General features: G+C 42.9%; 1 long non-coding RNA gene across 2 annotated transcripts; it reads left to right on the forward strand.

Annotated features, from left to right (window-relative positions):
* Positions 1–497: 497 nt before the first annotated feature.
* Positions 498–5,675, forward strand: LOC141050260 (uncharacterized). 2 transcript variants are annotated; one of them, XR_012220505.1, is made up of 3 exons: positions 498–628; positions 762–840; positions 1,040–5,675. It is a non-coding gene; the product is annotated as an uncharacterized lncRNA (long non-coding RNA). The 2 variants fall into 2 exon arrangements; XR_012220504.1 differs by having other exon boundaries at positions 1,414–5,675.
* Positions 5,676–9,838: the final 4,163 nt, after the last annotated feature.

Genomic DNA, 9,838 nt, shown 5'->3' on the forward strand with positions numbered 1-9,838 from the left:
GCTACCTCCAGTTAGACCCCGGACATGTGGCAGCTGTCCCAGCAGGACAAAGGGGTAACAGACATAATGGAAAAGACCAAGTATGCGTAGAGAAGCTGGCACTGGTGAGGAAGGTCCGGTTCCAAGAAGATGGTAGCAAGATGGCTCCAGAAACCTTGTCACAGTTCACGAGTATGGATGGCTGTTGACGGAATGGGATGGCACTTGCTCAGGTGAATGCTGATGTTGTCAGAGATAGCTGAATACAGGATACTGATACTCTGTGAAGACAAATAATATGAGCAAATGCACACAGACTGCTAGCGCAGTGCAGATTGATCAGAGACAGAACCGGATGTAGCAATGATAGATACTTGTTGCTCCGGCACTCTCCCAATGGAGGAGAGGCCAGAAATAGTAATCAGTGCACTGCCATTGGATAATTGCTAAATTCAAAAAATGCACACTGTCCCTTTAAGAAACCAGAGGAAAGCGCGCTCGCGTCCTAAGCACTTTCCCTGAAGGTCTGCGGCAGCATGCCAGGAGGTGGGGGAGGGAGAAGGAGCAGAATGCTGAGGGACATACAAAGCACGAGGACCCCGGCAGGGAACTCGCTGAGGCACAGGGACAGTGTGGAAAGCAGTAGCAGGTGAGTGAACAGAATGGGGTGCAGAGGCAGAACGGGGTGTAGGGCCAGAACCTGGACCGGGTGTAACAGCCGGCAACATAGTGAGCCTGGAAGCCTGGTTTCACTTGCCTCAATCTCTATTTTCTCTCCACAGTACCTTTTATGATAACCGGATCTTTCAATTTAGTGGAGCCACATTTACGCCCACAGCTCAAGATCATTTTGACATCCAGGTACTTCACCACCCACATGTTCTTGCTATGATATTTTATCCATAAGAGGTCACTAGACTTTGCATGACTACCATATGTTCCTCCTCACTATATATAATGATGCTATTTCCTTAACAGCACAAAATAACGTGTACTGTGGATTGTTTGCTCATTCTTATTTGGATATTACAACCAAGGATTTCTTCTATTCTACCTGTAGGTACTAGTTGGTTGCTAATCCTAGATATTCTATATGCACAGAAGTATTCCTAAGATATGACCATATCCTTTTCAACACATACTGGCCCTTGGCAAATTCCATGGTGGCTTCTTAATGTCACTTCCATATTATGCTAGAATTGTGTAAATGCTTTTTGTTTTTGCTTGACAACCAGCACAGCACAGATGGAGTTCCCATCGAATATCTCGTTTATATTGGAAACCCTTGGAAAGAACACTCTCCAGCCACCATCTATCTCTTAGACTACATTGACAAGTTGAATTACATCATCATTTTTCATAGATGTATTTGTTTGCATATTATGACATTGTGTATATAATATCTTAATTGTTTGTTTTCCATATGTATTCTAGTGTCCATTTACAAGAATATTCAGATGAAGGTCCGATGTTGGACCGAAAACATTTAATATACCACAATTTTGGCTGGATGCACTAAATAAAAGGAAGTGATTTTTTTGTCCACATTCTGAGTGCCAGGCTTATTTTTCATTAGCTAAAAGACAAGTTCCCTTTCAACAACATCAGTGGGATCTGGAGTGGACTCTCTGCACTGTTACACTGAGAAAATGGCTCCAGTAAAACTAGATGTCCGTTTTTTATATGGACATTGATATGTGGCTTCAGCAGCCAATCACAGAAAATCTTATGTCATGACATTTTGGATTGTTTCTGTGCCCTGATTAGCCACTGAAATGCACGCAGATTAAAGTAACAGGATAAAAAAAATAATGAAAGAAAAAAAATTACACTTCAGCGCTCTCCTGACCTAGACACCCCCCTCCCCTCAAAAAACACATCCTCCGATCACCATACAGCACCACTAACTTAGGCAAAGTCAAAACTAAAGCATTAATGGAAATGCCATTATTTACCGATCTGTGACCAAATTTTGTCTATTTTGAGGAAAAATACTCACGAATCCGAATGTGCTATGCTTTGAGATTGGCAAATGTTTACCAAGAAAGTTCCCTCATTTCTAGCCAAGGTATGCCGCGTCAGAGGCCGTCTACGCAAGTTGGCTATAGCTTTCACCACTCTGGAGGTTCTGAAGCAGCGCATGCAAGTGCCAACTCACCAACTGCTGTGCAACATCACCACGCCCTGGAACTACACACTGTACATGCTGGGAAGGTTTTGTGAGCAGAAGAGGCCAGTGATTTAGTACCAGCTCAAACAGGCCTGTCAGTATTGTGGTCAGTCTCTGCACATAACAACTGAATAATGGACATGGTGTCTGGCACATGTTTTGTTCTCCAAGACTTTGAGGACTATACAAAAATAGTAAGCTGGAATGCCATAGTCAGCACAAATATCTCACTTCTGTGCCTACTTAAACAGTCACTGATCGCAATTAACATCTTTAGGACCTTCGATATTTAGGTATGTCCAAAGTTGCCCCCCAAAAGCTCAAAAATCGCAATTTTTTTGGAATATGTCAGCTGATTTTATCAGCAGACATGTTCCCCTAATAGCTTCGGGTGGAATCATGATCCACCCACAGCTATTAACATGTTAAATGCCGCTGTCAATCTCTGACAACCTTCCTTGCCCAACCAAGAAGCAAAGGTCAGGGAGACACACAGCAGAGGCAGGGGTACACTGTCAAAGGGCCAATTTCATGACACCAACCCAGCACCCAGGGCCTGATGATGTCCCTCTATGCCTAGGAAGTGTTGTGCTGTGATGCCCCTAGCGTCTTGTCTGACAGATTTTTAGTGCTATAGGGGGTCATAACAGGCATTTTTGCCTTTCAACAGAGAATTCAGACAGACTCACTCTAAGAAAAGAGAACAAAGCCTGGATCAGCCCATACTTTTCCACATCACCAGATGATAGCAGCACATAAAGTATTTGTAATATTGATTATTTTAATGAGGCCCTATACTTGTTGCTTTTCAGGGGTCTATGGATGACCCTAATTGTATTTTCTGTCTAGATTTGTACTTTCTGCAAAGCCTTTATGATTGTACTAGATGGAGGCCCGATGCTATCGCATCGGGAGGGCGGTAATGTCATGATGGGGCAGGCTTTGCAGCGTTGAGAATCTCTCCCCCCATGTGCTCACTCACCTATCCACTCTCTCTTTCCCCATGTGCTGACTTCTCCCATCTGTGCTCTCTTCTTTGACCTGTCTACCCCAGGTGCTATCCCTCTTGACTGCTGTCTCTCTCCTCCCTGTGCTGTGTTCTCCCCTCATGTGCTGTCCCGTTTGAGCTGTCTCCCCCCTGTGCTCTGTCTCTCTCACCCCTGTGTGCTTTCTCTCTCACCCATCTGCTGTTTTCTCCTCTCATGTCATCTCTAGTTTGAACTGTGTACTCCACTAAACAGTCAGTGCACAGCATGTCAGGAAGAATTTCTATTTAAAGGGGTTTTCCCACAAACAAAAGTTAATTTTAAAAATTGTCTGTGTATGACCGTGTACCTAGCATACCACAGCTCCTGGGCAGGGGCCTTCTGCACTGCCTGTGTCAGATCGCTGATCTGTCACATGACAGTGATGTCCCCCCTTGGACATTGTAACAAAGTTAAAAAAAAAGTGTAAAAATAATTTATAAAAAAATCGCTAAATAAATAAAAAAAAAAGTTCCCTAATAAATTCATTTTTTGGAAATAAAATAAGAAAAACAATAAAAGTACACATATTTGGTATCACCGTGTCCGTAATGACCCGCCCTATAAAACTGTCCCACTAGTTAACCCATTTAGCAAACCCCTTAATAAAAATAAAAAACAAAGCAAAAAATAATGATTTATTATCATACCACCGAACAAAAAGTGCAATAACGCGCAATCAAAAAGACGGATATAAATATCCATGGTACCGCTGAAAACGTCATCTTGTCCCGCAAAAAATGAGCTGCTACACAGCATTATCAGCGAAAATTAAAAAAGTTATAGCTCGCAGAATAAAGCGATGCAAAAATAATTATTTTTTTATATAAAATAGTTTTCATTGCATAAAACCGACAAAACATAAAAAAACGACCTAAATGAGATATCGATGTAATCGTACTGACCTGAAGAATAAAACCGCTTTATCAATTTTACTGCACGCGGAACGGTGTAAACGCACTCCCCCAAAAGAAATTCTTGAAATGCTGCTTTTTGTTCATTCTGTGTCCCACAAAAAGAGAATAAAAAGGGATTAAAAAATGTCACGTGCCCGAAAAAGGTACCAATAAAAATGTTAACTCGTCCCGCAAAAAATAAGACCTCACATGACTTGGTGGGTCAAAATACGGAAAAATTATTGCTCTCAAAATGTGGTGATGCAAAAACTAGTTTTACAATAAAAAGCGTCTTATAGCATGCGACAGCTGCCAAACATAAAAACCCGCCAAAAACAGTAAATCAAACTCCCCTTTATCACCCCCTTAGTTAGGGAAAAATAATAAAATTAAAAAAATGTATTTATTTCCATTTTCCCGTTAGGGCTAGGGTTAGGGCTAGGGTTAATGATAGGGCTAGGGTTAGGGCTGAGATTAGGGTTAGCGGTGTGTTGGGGTTAGGGTTGGAGTTAGAATTTGGGGGTTTCCTCTGTTTGGGCACATCAGGGGCTCTCCAAATGCAACATGGCATCTGATCTCAATTCCAGCCAATTCTTCATTGAAAAAGTCAAATGGTGCTCCTTTCCTTCCAAGCTCTGACATGCGCCCAAACAGTAGTTTACCCCCACATATAGGGTATCAGCCTACTCAGGACAAATTGCAAAACAACTTTTGTGGTCCAATTTCTCCTGTTACCCTTAGGAAAATAAAAAATTGGGGGCAAAAATATAATTTTTGTGGAAAAAAATATGATTTTTTTATTTTCACGCCCGGGCGTTATAAGCTTCTGTGAAGCACTTGGGGATTCAAAGTGCTCACCACTAGAGTTGAGCAAAACGGGTCGGTCATTTTCAAAAGTCGGCGACTTTCTCTGAAGTCGGGTTTCATGAAACGAAACCCGACCATAGCGTGAGGTCGGCCACGAGGTCGGCGCCCAGAGCGCCAAAGTCGCGTTTCAAAAGATGCTTCCAGCGCCCTTTTTCAGCCAATTACTGCACACGTGAATTATGCTTTAGTGAGCTTTTCTATTTAATTAACGGTGATGAAGCGACAGCTGACGTTTCGGCCTAACAGCGGCCTTTATCACGTAGTCGCTGAAAACAAAAAATATGTACAATAAGAATCAAAGAAATTATATACAAAATATACAAAATATATACAAACTAAGAAGTCTATCCAAAGAAGAGGCGATGTTGAAGTCAAATGTCTTAATGCCATAGGATCAATTAAAAACATAGAGACACTCAGCACAAATGAAAGGGAACAAGAAGGCGGCAGATATAAAGATATACAAATAGTGATAATGAGCTCATGCCCCTTTTGAAGTAGAGTTTCGGTAGTCACAGGTTAATAGTTTATCACTGCTAGGCAATATTTCAAAAAAATGCGGATTGTCCTACCGGTGGGGGTAAAGGGAAGTATGATTAGATAGGAGTACATATAGACATATGTATAGGAAATCATAATGAGGTATATTTATGTAGCTGTATTAAAAAGTTATGTACCAATCTGGTATGGTCTCAAACAATTATAGTAAAGCTATGCTGCGGCATTTGTGTGTTAAAAGGTATTAATAGTAGACTTAATTCAATACCAATGTGGACAAAAGTCTAGGTGCCAGAGGAGCAGAAATCCTGGTGGTGTGGCAAAGCTGCGATAAGGCAAACAAGAAATGTCCAAATAAGTATAAAGAAATATCCTCATGGTTCAGTGATATTCCCATAGGTAAAGGCTACTTACAATCATTGGTGGTGCAGTGGGGGATGCAGGCACCGCCGTGCCCCAGCAGTAAGTGAGCCATGTATCTCAGACAATGTTTATATACATGTGGGAGCTGGTCACATGACTGGAAGTGATGTCAGACGCTGGATTATGCGCGGTCGGATGCTGTAATGTCGCCCAGGCGGTGAAACCACCAATAAGATGGCGTGGGAAACCCGTGCATGCGCAGTAAAGCGCGGTGTCATTCAGTGGCTGTGACGTGATGCAGCCAGGGGATCGCATCGGAGAGGGAGTGCCAGATGACCGCGCATGTGTATTAAAGCGCAGTGGCTGTCAGGGAGCCGATTCTGTTGGGGGAATGAAGGAAATCAATACAGTGGGGATCGGTTTATATGAACAACATGTGGTCACAGTCGCAGTAGAGATCCATGGAGGAGACATGTCAAATAAGGATACAGTACATAAAATATGAACAACATAGCTATATGGGGATACAATATAGTTGAAATGGGAACAGGGACACATAATGCTGAGTACATATAATGTGATACAATACAGCAGGGTGAAATATAGTGATGATAACAGGGAAAAAAGACAAGGTAAAATCACACATTGTAGGAGTCTAAACTGAAAAGAAAAGAACTTGAAATAGAGTAAAGAGAAATGAAGGGGGAAAAAAATTGAAGGGGGGAAAAAAAGGGGGGGAAATGAAAAAATAAAAAAATAGAAATGAAAATAATAATGATAAACGAAAAAATTGAAAAAAACAATAATATAATAAATATCGTTGAGCGACTTTTGGTTTTTTAGGGTCGCGTTTCGTTTCGTGAAACCCGACTATTCCAAAAGTTGGGTCGAGCAAGATCGTCCGATTATAGGGAAAAGTCGGGGTCGTCCCGAAACACGAAACCCAATGTAAGTCAATGGGGAATAAAAGTCGGCAGTGAGAGGAGGACAGGAAACACACCTACAGTGCCCATTTGAATGCCAAAAGCATCAATTCTTCTTACTTAAGCTTGTCAACCTTAATTAACTTCATAATACAAGTTACGCACTGAAAAATGGGGGTTATTTGGCTAAAGTTGTGGGGGGGAGGGCTGGCTGCAGGTTTTCATGTGCCCTGGGCGAAAGAGCGCCCCTTTAACACATACCACAACTCATCATGCTCCGATACGGCAGAGAAATAGCGGTATAGTACAATGAAAAATACCTCACTTTTTACATCTCATGACGAGGCCCATCTATTTCTCCATACAGAATCATTGGTCCCATATAATGTTTGAAACAGTATATGATGAGCTCCACATAATGCTACAGTATATGTTGGTCCCCATGGATGAAGCTCCACTGTTTTATGGGCCCAAATAATGCTCCAAACATAATGGGCCCCATTTCTAATGCTCTAGTGTATAATGGGCCCTGTAAATGCTGCTCCAGTGTCTGATGTCCACCTTTGGAATGTTCCAGTGTATGGTGGGCCCCATCTATCATTCTCCAGAGTATAGTGCTCCCCAAAAATTGCTGTCCCAACATTGAAAACAATCAAATAAGTCTCCTCGCTAGGGAATCACTGTACTTTACTGGACTCCTCGTCGTCCCCATCTTCCATCTCACTGCACAGTATTTCAACTTTGCAAGTGCTGTGATCCTGAGCAAGCAGGGGGGGCCCACTCGTTGGCGACGGCACTGGCACAGGGCCCCTAATAGTACGGTGGTGTGTCTGATGGCGGGTGGGCCGAACCTGCACTTTCATCTGCAGCTTCCTCTTTGTCACCGTGTAAGATGGAACTGTATATGGGAAGGGTAACCTGAGTTTCATCAGGGTCAGATTCAGGTCGTGTAGCGTGCGAGGGGAATGTAGTGGTCTGGGTCAATGTACCAGCAGATTCATCGAGCAGTGGCTGGGCATCAGTGCACTTGTGTCGCCCCCAGGAGTACGGTCGCCACAGTGGCATTACCTTCCTCCTAGGGAGTGTGATGTCATGCTTGGGAGCAACGAAGGATCTCTCTAGCAGGTTAACTGATTGGGCGGCATTATTCCCACGAGTCATGACCCTCCAAACAGCGTTCATGAAGGCAAAGTGTTTGTTTTACGTGGGCAGTATGGTTGCAAAGCTGAACCTTAAAGGAATGTCCAGAAGGGCACCACCAGGAGTGGAGCCTACGGTTAAATTCGACTCCACCTGGGAAACCTCAACCATGCCAGCTACAGAACAGATGCACACATTGCAAGCTTAATTTCGTTAACGAACGAGACTCCGTCATGCCCCGCGGTCCGAGTCCGGCTTACTAGAGGGACATGTGAGGCTCTGGCACATGAGATTGGCCAATAACTGGAGTGTCATGCCCTTACATGTCCGTGGCTGCATGTGCGCTACACTGAAAAGGCCAGCGTTTGTCGCTTACAGGTGCAGATAACCCGCTGAACAACGTTAGTGATGGGGATCACTGATTATAATTATTACCCGCGAACAATGATTTCCCAGTAAGTGCAGGTCAACTGGAGTTCCGGAATTAGGCCTAACCGTCTTTCCTGAAAAAATGAAAAACTTACGTGTGCAAACCACAGGTGCTGTAGCTTGCTTAACAGCTCGCCAGCCGTTCTCACGCCCAGTATGGATTACACGTGATTGCACAAAGGTGAGAAAGGGTACCGTATCCCCAGATAACATGTATGGATAGCGTACACATTCAAAATATATGTCTATACATCAGGAGGCAGGCTCAGACGGTGTTAGGCCCAGTATGCATTGCACGTGATTGCACAAAGGTTAGAAAGGGTACCGCATCCCAAGATAACATGTATGGATAGCGTACACATTCAAAATATATGTCTATACATCAGGAGGCAGGCTCAGACGGTGTTAGGCCCAGTATGGATTGCACGTGATTGCACAAAGGTTAGAAAGGGCACCGTTTCCCCGGATAACATGTATGGATAGCGTACACATTCAAAATATATGTCTATACATCAGGAGGCAGGCTCAGACGGTGTTAGGCCCAGTATGGATTGCACGTGATTGCAAAAAGGTTAGAAAGGGTACCGTATCCCCAGATAACATGTATGGATAGCGTACACATTCAAAATATATGTCTATACATCAGGAGGCAGGCTCAGACGGTGTTAGGCCCAGTATGGATTGCACGTGATTGCACAAAGGTTAGAAAGGATACCGTATCCCCAGATAACATGTATGGATAGCGTACACATTCAAAATAATAATTCAAAAGAATACAAGGACAGAACAATGGAAAGGACACCATTGTAGGCATTTACTACAGGCCGCCTGTGCAAGCCGAAGATATAGATGAACTCTTTATGCATCAGATGGCCAAGTTCTCCAAAAAATATGACATAGTTGTCATGGGAGATTTCAACTATCCAGACATTTGTTGGGAATCTCTCTCAGGCAAAACTAACAGGTCAAGGAAATTCTTATCCTCTCTTGCTGACAACTTTATCTTCCAAAAGGTAAGGGAGAAAACAAGGGGAACTGCTACCTTGGATCTAATCCTTATAAACAGGGAGGAAATGGTTGAGGAGGTAAAAGTGGCTGGGACCCTAGGAGGTAGCGACCATGCTATTTTAGAATTTTGGATTACTAGAGGTGGAAGACCTGTGAAGACTCAGACGTCAAGGTTAGATTTCAGAAAGGCAGATTTTAAGGGATTCAGAAAGAGAATTGGAGGGATCCAATGGCTGGATATCCTTAAAGACAAAAATGTCCAGGAAGGATGGGAAATCTTGAAAAATGAAATTCTCAAAGCACAGTTGTTATCAATTCCGAAAAGAGTGAAGAATAGGAAGCATTTAAGGAAACCAGGATGGATGAACACAGAACTTAAGCACATGCTAAAAAGGAAGAAAAAAATGTTTATAAAATGGAAAGAGGGAGGCATATCTAAAGAAGAATATAATGCTGTCTGCAGAACCTGCAGCGCACAAATCAGATTAGCTAAAGCTGAAAATGAACTGAGGCTTGCAAGAGATGTCAAAAGCAATAATA

Source organism: Dendrobates tinctorius, unplaced genomic scaffold (genome assembly GCF_039654945.1).
Source record: "Dendrobates tinctorius isolate UK_male_01 unplaced genomic scaffold, ASM3965494v1 ptg000151l, whole genome shotgun sequence".
Lineage (NCBI taxonomy): Eukaryota > Metazoa > Chordata > Amphibia > Anura > Dendrobatidae > Dendrobates > Dendrobates tinctorius.